The sequence below is a fragment of the Akebia trifoliata genome, chromosome 4, assembly GCF_017979445.1.
Source record: "Akebia trifoliata isolate Shusen 1 chromosome 4, ASM1797944v1, whole genome shotgun sequence".
NCBI lineage: Eukaryota > Viridiplantae > Streptophyta > Magnoliopsida > Ranunculales > Lardizabalaceae > Akebia > Akebia trifoliata.
In genome coordinates, this window is record NC_141378.1 from 20,567,127 (window position 1) to 20,577,138 (window position 10,012).

General features: G+C 34.8%; 1 long non-coding RNA gene across 4 annotated transcripts in view; it reads left to right on the plus strand.

The window, feature by feature from the left end:
* The first annotated feature begins 1,447 nt into the window (after positions 1-1,447).
* Positions 1,448-10,012, plus strand: part of LOC147404409 (uncharacterized) — a 33,833-nt gene continuing 25,268 nt past the window's right edge. For 2 of the 4 annotated variants that reach the window (XR_015177742.1, XR_015177741.1), the window contains exons 1-3: positions 1,449-1,733; positions 2,298-2,343; positions 8,041-8,109. This is a non-coding gene — a long non-coding RNA (uncharacterized LOC147404409). Of the gene's footprint in view, positions 1,734-2,297; positions 2,344-8,040; positions 8,110-10,012 lie in introns of all 4 variants that reach the window. The other 2 variants (XR_015177743.1, XR_015177740.1) reach the window with 2 other exon arrangements.

Sequence of the window (10,012 nt, forward strand, 5' to 3'; positions counted from 1 at the left end):
AAAAAGATCCATTTTAATAGTGTTTACTGTACTATTTATCCCCCTAGTCCCTTTATAGGGTTTCCCCCTTTGTAGGTTATAATCATGGGATATTTACTGACTCTATGAAGTTGTTTACCTAATCGAGATTTTTTGGATCGATCATACTTATATTTAGAGATCTCTTCCGGGATCTCTGGGACTGGCGTGCACGCATCAATTTTATGATTTTCTTATGACCTGGGCTGTCTTGCTTGGCAAGCTTGGTTTGGCTAATTGCTATGTTGCCTTGCCAGCCAGACTGGGAAGGTCTTAGCTTTGACCTACCCTACTTACAGGGTTGCGCCTCTCATATTGCTTTGTCCCTAGTACCACTTAGTCAATTTGGACATGTGTACGGCTTGGATTAACACGCAATTATTTCCCTTTACAATTGCTTAATTGATTGAATTAAAATTATTTTCTTTAATGAAACATGTCTTGATCCCTTGGGGAATCTAATAAAAAATGGTTATTTTTTTTCCCCATTATTTTTAAAATTTTTGTAAAATATTCTGAACTAGTATAATTTTTGTGAACATAGTTGAAGAAGAATAAAACTAGTACAATCTACTTTTAAAAGACATAATAAATAATAATAGTTGAAGTGGAATCATATACTGTAAGTAGGGGTGTCAATAGGTACCCATTTAACCGAAATAAAAAATCTTCTCTTTATTGGAATCGATTAGATAAGAATCGGAACCATTAGGTTCTATCCAAAGGATACTTGGAATTGATTTATTTTTCTTTTGATATTATAGATGATTTAAGATATATATATATATATATTTCAAAATAAATGCATATTATATAAAATTCTTCAATTTTTCATATAAATTATGGATTGGGTCTTAAAATGAGTTCTAAAAATTTATTACTTTAAACTAAGATAAATTATTATTTTGAAAAAAATCATTAATTTGTATTTTAGTATATCAAATTATAGCTAAGTTAATGATTTAATTGATAATATACTAATTTTCAAAAGAAAAAAATTATAATAATTTGAAATATTTTTTTCTTAATTCTTGAGAATCGGAAGGTACCCGTGATTTTTTATAGTTTCGATTATGATTTTATTTATTTTAAAATTAGATTAAATCATTATTGAATTAAATATAATGATTATACCGTGATTTTTTATGGTTTCGATTCTGATTTTATTTATTTTAAAATTAGATTAAATCATAATTGAATTAAATATAGTGATTATGATTCTAAGTTCCTTACCAACTGAACCCATTGACACCCTTAAATGGAAGTGCAAGAGAAAATTTTTAAATGATGACCGATAATTAATGGAAACAAATTCTTCATGATTTACAACTTAAAATGTGAAAACAAATCCACTTAAACCGGAAACAAATTATTCTTATTCGAAAGAACCTAAGACGTGGAAACAAATCCACTCCTCAAACAAAGAAGCCTATAGTTCTAAGAAACTAATTCAATAAAGTGGAAACAAATCTTTAAAACAAGAAACCTAAAAATTAATTGAAAAAAGAGATCAAACGTGATTAATGTAAGTAATATCCTCTCCAAGCGTGGGCCCATAAGCAGTTGCCACGTCGCTTTAATGAAGAAGGAAGCGTTACAGTTTCTTTGTTGCTTAGTGTTGAAAGCCAACGAAATCTCTGACTGTTACGTATTGCTGCAATTCATGGAGATCGACTCAACCTTTTCTATACGAAATTCTCTATGAGATCGAACCTGTAAGTTTTCTTCTCATATTTGTCTATGTACTTTGATTTTGGGTTATAATTGCATGGTTTCTGGCTTTGTTGCTTGTAACCTTATAATGAAAAATAAGGCATTGTGAAAATCAGGTTTATCTCTTTTGATTTAAATTGACCCATCCATTAATGGTTTTTTGCTCTCACAGTGCAAGAAATCTGATTTAGTGAACCTTTATTATTCTTCTTTAATAATTTTTGGTTGTGTAATTTTCAAAAATTATTTGTAATCCTTTTGAATGGGTTATATTTCTAAAGTTTAATTTAACCTATTTTTTTAATCCATTTTTTCCACAACTTTTTTCTTGATTAAATTAAAATGAATGGTTGATTGGTACAATCTTAATCTTAAAATTTTAACAAAAAGGCAGTATATACTTGAAATTTGAGATTTTCAGATTTGAGGTCTTGAGTTATAATTTGTTTTCTTAGTACAAGTTATTTTTGGTTTTAATTTTATATTTAATTTTCAAGATTTTCAGATTTTTTATTTTGAGTATTAATCCTGTTCATGAAAATTTGTCTTCATATTTCCTTCTACAGGATTTAAATTGGATTTTTGGGTAATAAAGGGGTTTCAGTCTCTCAGGTAATATTTTATGTTAAAGCCCATCTAAGTAGTTCCTTCTATGTTCAATTTTTAGGTGAAAAAAATTTAGAAGCTTAAATGTCAACAAATATTAGCGAGCTTAGACTTTCATCATTTCACAATTTCTTGTTAAGTAGTTATTGTTTTCCTTGCTGATTTTAGATTATAAGCATGATAGGTTATGAGATATATGCCTTCTTTTGTTTGATTCAATATGATAGTGCCTATACTTAGCTTGGATCAAGAGTGGCTAAGCTTTGGTGACCTAGATCGATACAACAATCTTTATAATTACAACAAAAAACAAAATTAAATTTGGATAGATTTAACCCCATTTCACATTAATCTAAGTTGAAATGTGTTTTTTTGTTCTTGGCATTTTCACTCTTAATTTGATAACAATCCTATTCTCCTCCTCCTCCATCTTCTCTCAAATTTTCTCTGGAAACACTCATTAAAGCTTTCAATATCAAGTTATTTGAATTTGTATTTTGCATTTCACCTGGGATTGATTGTTTTTAACAATCTCTAATGCTCTAGAGTTTGTCTCTCCCCCCCCTTATGATTTGCATGCAATGATATTTACGTTTTACAATTCAACAAACTAAGATTGGGTTTTCTCTACTTTTGGTCCAAGTTAAGTGGAGAGCTTGTTGGGGTCTCATTTGAAGATTTTGTATTTAGACGAGATGTGCTTTGTGAAGCATAGCTCCTGGGGGTTCTTTTTTCTTTGTTGTTGTTTTTTTTTTATTTGTTTGGTTTATCTTTGTATAAGGGGCTTCTCAACCTCAAAACAATTTTTTTTTAAATCTCACCTGGTTGGTCATCTTGCCCGTCCTTGCTCTTTTTTAATGAAATCTTATTTATCAAAAATAAATAAATGATATGTACCTTTTGATTTATCAATTGATGTTCTTCATGTCAAATTTGATAGATGCATCAATTCTCCAATGTTGTTTTTGATTCACAGACCCCTAATTTTTCCTTACTATTTGATACATGATCTATTAAATTCAGCTATTCATTCTTTGAACTTTGTTATGGTTTCATAAATTTGTGATTTAACGTGAATTGGTACCAATTTCAAATTGAGTTTTAGTACTCAAGCTTTCAAAGTAAAGTTTAGATAAAGAGTCTTTACTTTGTTGTCTATGCTAATATACATAGAGGAAGATGAAGGTGGGTTCTTGGCAGAGAGGAAGAGATCGATATGTCTTAATGTGAAGTCTGATTTCCAAAAGGTGGTCGCTTTGGAAGAAATCAGTTGGAAACATAAATCTAAAGTGAGATGGTTGAAGGAAGGGGACAATAACATGAGGTTTTCATTGTGTGGCAAATTCTAATAATAGGAGAAATTTCATTGGGAGGATTCTTGAGGAGGACAACAAGGTGCTTCAAGATGAAGTTAGCGATAGGGCTTCGATTGTTGATTTTTATCAAAAGCATTACTCACAAGACATCTTAGAGAGACCATTCTTGAATGATTTAGAGTTTTGATTCGATAGCGGATATTGACAAAGAATGGTTGGAAAGGCTCTTTACGGAAGAGGAAGTGCACTAAGCCATAGTCAGCATGTGTAGTGATACAACGCTATGCCCTAATGGTTTCACTATGGGGTTCTACAAGTTGTGTTGGGAGGTGGTCAAAAAGGATCTAACGTCGGCTATGAGAGACTTTTTTGATGAGTGTTTCTTTTATAATGGGTCAAATTCTACATTCATAACTCTTATCCCCAAGAAGGAGGGGGCTCAGGAGTTGAGAGATTTCAAACCCATTAGTTTGGTAACTTTCGTGTACAAGATTTTAGCAAAAGTCCTTGTGTTGAGGTTAAATGTGGTGATGCCGAAGGTTATAGGCAAGGAGCAAGGGGGCCTTTATCAGAGGAAGGCAAATCCTTGATAGAGTTTTGGTGGCAAATGAGTGTATTGATTCTAGAAGGAAGTCAGGGAAAGCGGGTTTAGTGTGCAAGGTGGATACTGAAAAGGCGTACGATCATGTCAGTTGGAGTTTTTGTGGCATCTTTTGCAGAGGATGGACTTTGGGGAAAAGTGGATTCTTTGTATGAGAAAATGTGTGGCCTCAGCCTCCTTTTTAATTTTGGTGAATGGTAACCCAGTCGGTTTCTTTAGTAGTTCAAGAGATTTAAGACAGGGTGATCCCCTCTCCCCCTTGTTCAATATTGTGGTAGAAGCCATGGGAAGGATGTTTATTCGTGCCTCCTCTGTTGGTGTTTTGTTTGGGTTTGGAGTAGCGCAGTTGGGGCCTAGAGTTACACATCTTCAGTGTGCTGACGACACCTTGGCCTTTCTTGAGGCTTCTCCCAGTGAGGTTTATTTTCTTAGAGGCCACCTTTGCTGGTTTGAGGTTGTTTCGGGGCTCTCGATCAATTTGAGGAAGAACAAGATCTTCGCTATTGGTGTGATTCCTGATGTTGAGGCCTGGGAAAATTTCCTAGGTTGTGAAGTTGGGGCATTGCCATCTTTGTACTTAGGGCTCTTCTTGGGGGCGGCTTATAAGTGCACTTCGGTTTGGGAGACGGTTGTTGAGAGAGTTAGGAGAAGGCTTAGCTCTTGGAAACTAAATATCTATCTAAGGGCGGTAAATTGACTTTGATTAGGAGTACTCTTTGTAGTATTCTAATGCATTTTTTTTATCCATGTTCTCTTTTCCAAGTAGAATTGAATCCCTATTGGAGAAACTGGCAAGAGATTTCCTTTGGAATGATAGGTGTGGGAATCATAAGCTTTACTTGGTGAATTGGAAGTTTGTCTAGGAAACACGGGGGTCTTGGCATAAAGAGATTCAGATTAGTCAATAAAACTTTGCTGGGGAAGTGGTTTTGGAGGTTTGGCATCGAGAAGGAGGAGCTTTGGAGGAAAGTAGTGGCAGTTAAGTTTGGGGAAGACCCGTTTGGCTGGGAATGCCGGCCGAGTAGATTACCATTTGGGTGCGGAGTTTGGAGAGGCAGCTCCTTGTTGGGTAAGGCTTTGGGAAAGCACACTAGATTTGAAGTGGGCAGGGGGGATCGTGTCTGGTTTTGGGAGGACAGTTGGTGCACTGATATTCCTTTATAGTGTCTGTATCCCAGGTTGTACTCGATTTCGTTGAGGAAAAGAATGCTTGTCTCTACCTTTTTTATTCCTATTGAGAGGGTAGAGTCCTAGGATCTGGGTTTTAGAAGAAAACTGAACGATTGGGAGATTGAGGATGCAATCTCTATCTCGGAATTATTAGCTTCTTCAAGGCCTTTGATGGACAGAGAGGATCGTTGAATTTGGAAAGGCAATGGGAACGGTTGCTTCACAGTTAGGTCCTTTTATTTGCTTCTTGAAGACATCACTGAGGTTTGTTTTCCATCTTCATTGATTTGGGCTTCTAAGGTCCATTCTAAAGTGTCTTTTTTTATGTGGTTGACGACTTTGAATAAGTTGCCAACAATTGATTCTCTTAGACGTAAGGGCTTTATTTTGATTGATGTTTGTTGCCTGTGCAAGTCTAGTGGTGAGTTGGTGGATCACATTCTGATTCATTGTGAGGTGGCACATGGCATTTGGTCTTTCTTTCTCTCTTTGTTTGGGGTCTCTTGGTGTTTTCCTAGTTCGGTGGTTCCTCTCCTTTTTAGTTGGAAGTTTCACTTTGTTTCTAGCAGGTGGATGATTCTTTGGAAGCTTACTCCATTTGCAATCTGTTGGGGCTTATGGAGTGAAAGGAACTTACGCACGTTCGAGGGGAAGGAGAACACCTTGCGGGAGATGATATTTAGTGTTTTGGGTCTGTTGTTCTTTTGGAGTAAGTAATTCAAGGAGTTTAGAAGCTTCTTTTTTGAAGATTTTTTGTTTAGATGGGAAAATGTAATTAGGGAGTGATCTTTTTGTTTTTTTGTCTTCTCTTCCCCTTTCTCCTTGTGTTCTCCTCAAGGTCTCCTTGTCCTCTTTTCAATAAATTTTGCTTATAAAAAAAAATTTGAGCTGTTTTACTCATTATAATAGTCTAAATTATAAAATATATCTTGGGACATAAATTCAAATTTCACACATATGGATTTCAAATTGATCTACAACACAGGACGGTTAAAGTGGTTTAAAAGGTAGTAGCAAGGGATGGAATTATGGCCTTTTACATAGGACTTATTCTTATGGCAAAAGAAGTAAAATAAGAAATAAAAATTAACATTGGACATGCCATTGTAGTTAATATGCCTAGAATGCTATCAAACCCGAGTCGTTGAGGAATAATAAGGAGGCCCATGATTCCTTATTGACAAAGAGGCAATTTCTTTAGAGCTTACCATTCCCATTGTACTGATTGTAGTAGTCAAATGAAAAAATCGTTTGGTACTTGGTGTTATCAGCCCAAAAGTATCTTTTTCTTGTTAAAGCTACCTTTGATGGCGTGCTTCCTTCGCAATCTGAAGAGGATATGCTAGTGTTCGAGTCTCTCGTCTTCTTTTGGGTTGATCTTTGTATAGGGTAAAATCTGAATCAACATCTAGACTGTACATGTTTCCAGATAGCATTGCGAGAAAAGATAGTACTCCTTCCCTTCACACAAAGGAACCCGGGGGAGCCGAGGCTAAGGGGTCACAAGTAGTGCACGTGACGACTTGGTTTTGCGTAGGACCATGTCCCCAGATGGAATCTTGGATTGGGATAAGTTCTGTCCAAGATAACAAGTTAGGATACAGTCAACATGTACATACAAACTCTTGCGAAAAATTAGAAATGGATAAGATTCCTAAGATCCTGATGAGAATCTTCGTGGATTAAGGAAAGAAACTTGGTATAAGAAAGCTGCGAAATAGAGAGTAGGGAAGAGGATCCCTATAGATAGAGGAAGGCTTGTAAGTGGAGGAGGCTTTTGAATCAGTTGAGATTATTCCTTTGCTCATTGTTTTCTAAATCGGGCATTGGATGCTCTTTGGTAGGTACCGCACCAGTGCCCTGGGGAGGAATCCTCAAGCAGAGAAGAATCCAATTTGCTCAGTGAAAGGTTAATCTCGAAGTGTATGTGATTAGGGAGCTGGAAATCACCACTACAATCTTCAATGCTAGAAATCCTAGAGAAAGTGAGTGGTATATTGGGTTGGTTGGTGTTGGAGGAGTAAGTGCTTCTCCTCTTGGACTGCTAAGCTTGTTTCTAGCTCTAGAGTCGTGTACAAGAGAGAATACCTTAGCTCATCCATGCTCTGTAACAATCCAACCCATTGATAAGAATCACTCTAATTGTAAGAAAACTACACCCATTCACTCGAAAACAACAACAAAACATACAAGAAGAGGATTTTTTTAAATACCTTGGCACTAGCAAGCCTGGCTGTGAGGATTTCTTTAGTTGTCCACGTTCTTATAATTGACTGTAGTCACTATTGTTCAGTGAAAGAGAGAAAGAAGAAGAGGAGGGGGGGCGCGGGGGGGGGGGGGGGGGGGTTGGTTATTTTTCTTCTCTACCACTGCCTTTTCTTTAACTTTTTTGATAGGGTTGGACAAAACACAAAAGGCCAAACCCTCAATCCACAAGCTATACACACCATGCACTTTGCAGGGAGATGTGTCTGCTATAAGCACCTATAATGAAGAGTCAGAAAATAGAAATTCTATTAGATCTTACTAATAGATACTTCCTGTGTGGATTTTGAATTCTTAAAAAAATAAAATAAAAAAGTAAGATTTTAAGTTTATATTGTTATTTGTTTTCAGGTTTGCAAATTGTTCTACAAGTGAAAAAAGAAAACCCGTAAGAGGAAATCTAAAGTTTCACCTATCCAGGTATGTGAAAACTTGAAATATTAGATGATGTTGGCCCATTTCACTAATCCAATACACGCTGTAGTTTCCTGAGATATATTGCATTTGTATTTTTTTGCGTATAATATGATGTAAATGAAAACGAAATCACCATGCAGCCGACAAGCAGTGCTTTGGAGCTAATATGCTATTCAATACAAGTTGAAGCTTATATGGTTGAGATTTCAATCCAATAACTAAATAAATGTTTTTCTAGATTCCTTACCTTTCTAAGCAAATGTTGTGATTAACTAAAAAATCTATAAGAATATTTTCTCTTTATTGTGTTTCAAAGTGGTAAGCATTTGTGACTAGTTACTGATTTTGAGCTTCATCACTTATTGATCTTAGGTTTCTTAAGATTTGACATTTTTCAATATATTAGGTGGTATTGAGTTTAATATCCTTATTTTATGATTGCTATCTTTAATCATTAAGGCATTCTGTTTTGGGATTGAACCCCCAGTCTTAACTCTTAACCTATGTTATTTAGGTTTAGCAAGCACCTATTGTCTAATCATTTTTCTTCATTTCAAGTTTATTTAGCATAACATTCCTATTTTGTGATTGCCAATGTTTTATTATATTCCTTTTTTCGTCTTCTTAATGATTTCTTTTGAATCTGTGTTTTTTATTTCCTTTAATGGATATTTTAATTGTTGTACAATCTTTTCTTCAAGTCATCTCAGCATACAAAATGCAAATGCAGTTGCATGCTCAATGATTTCTGGAAGCTTGCAATCTTGAGTTTAATTTTTGAGCTCTATTGTTTCTTTATACTTGGTGGTCAGATTTGTTTTCTTTTTTCAATCTTTACTATCTAATACCTACCCCCTATCTATATTGTTCTTTAAGGTTAATGGTTGAAGAAGATATAATCTTTAGTTTGAATACATGGGAAAAATAATTGCTTACTAATTTTATGTTAGAAATTGACAAGGAAGGGTTTTGAGTGTCATCAATTTTAAAACATAGGGGAGGGCATAACTAATATAAACAATTTTAGCTATTGAATCTGATATGCTTGATTTTTTAATAATTTTTTTACTTACCTTGATATATTTCTTGTCATTCATTTCTTTAAAATTATTTATTTTAAGAATTTCTTGAATTCCTTTTAGATCCGCCATTCTACAAGGGATTCTCCTGGCAACGAGAGACCATCTCTATCATTAATAAAAACAGAGTAAACTAAGTTAAAGTGTTATCATAGAGCATAACAACAAACAATGAGAAAAATGGTATCAGCAAACCTCTCTCCAACCGATTAAGCATTCTAACAATGGTTGTTTACTTATCTTCGGTGAATTCCACCTCAAGTCCTTGCTTCCTTTGTCTGAAACAAATACATATCAAGAACATTAGAGAAGAAAACCCAAGATGGGATTTACTTCAAGGAGAATAAAAAACAGTTAATTTCATATCAGTACAAGTAGAATCCGCAATGGGTTAAGTAGAATAAAAAGCCATTACTTTTTTGTATATGGAGAAAATGATTGGTTAGTGTGTTAGAAGTGAATCATCCTTGCGAAACCTTACGACAAAATGAAGAAAAAAGAATATGCATTTGAGTTGATAACAGAACAAAGAACCCCAACCTTCTAGAGGAATCTATACAGTTGGTGTCATTTCAAATGTGGTTTTCTTTTCACTCTATTGAAATGAAAGTTTCTGTGAGTCCACATTTCGACCAGAGAGAGCCTTGGGTCGTATTACTAGAAAGGAAAGTGGTTTGGCTAACCCCATCTCAATAAGCCAAAGGCCTTAGACTAGTACTTATAGTATTTTAATAAGTATGACCATAAGATCATAACTATAATGTATGATTTGTTATTCTCTCTTGTTCACTTATTGCCATTGGCAATTGATAAGTGAAGGAGCATTC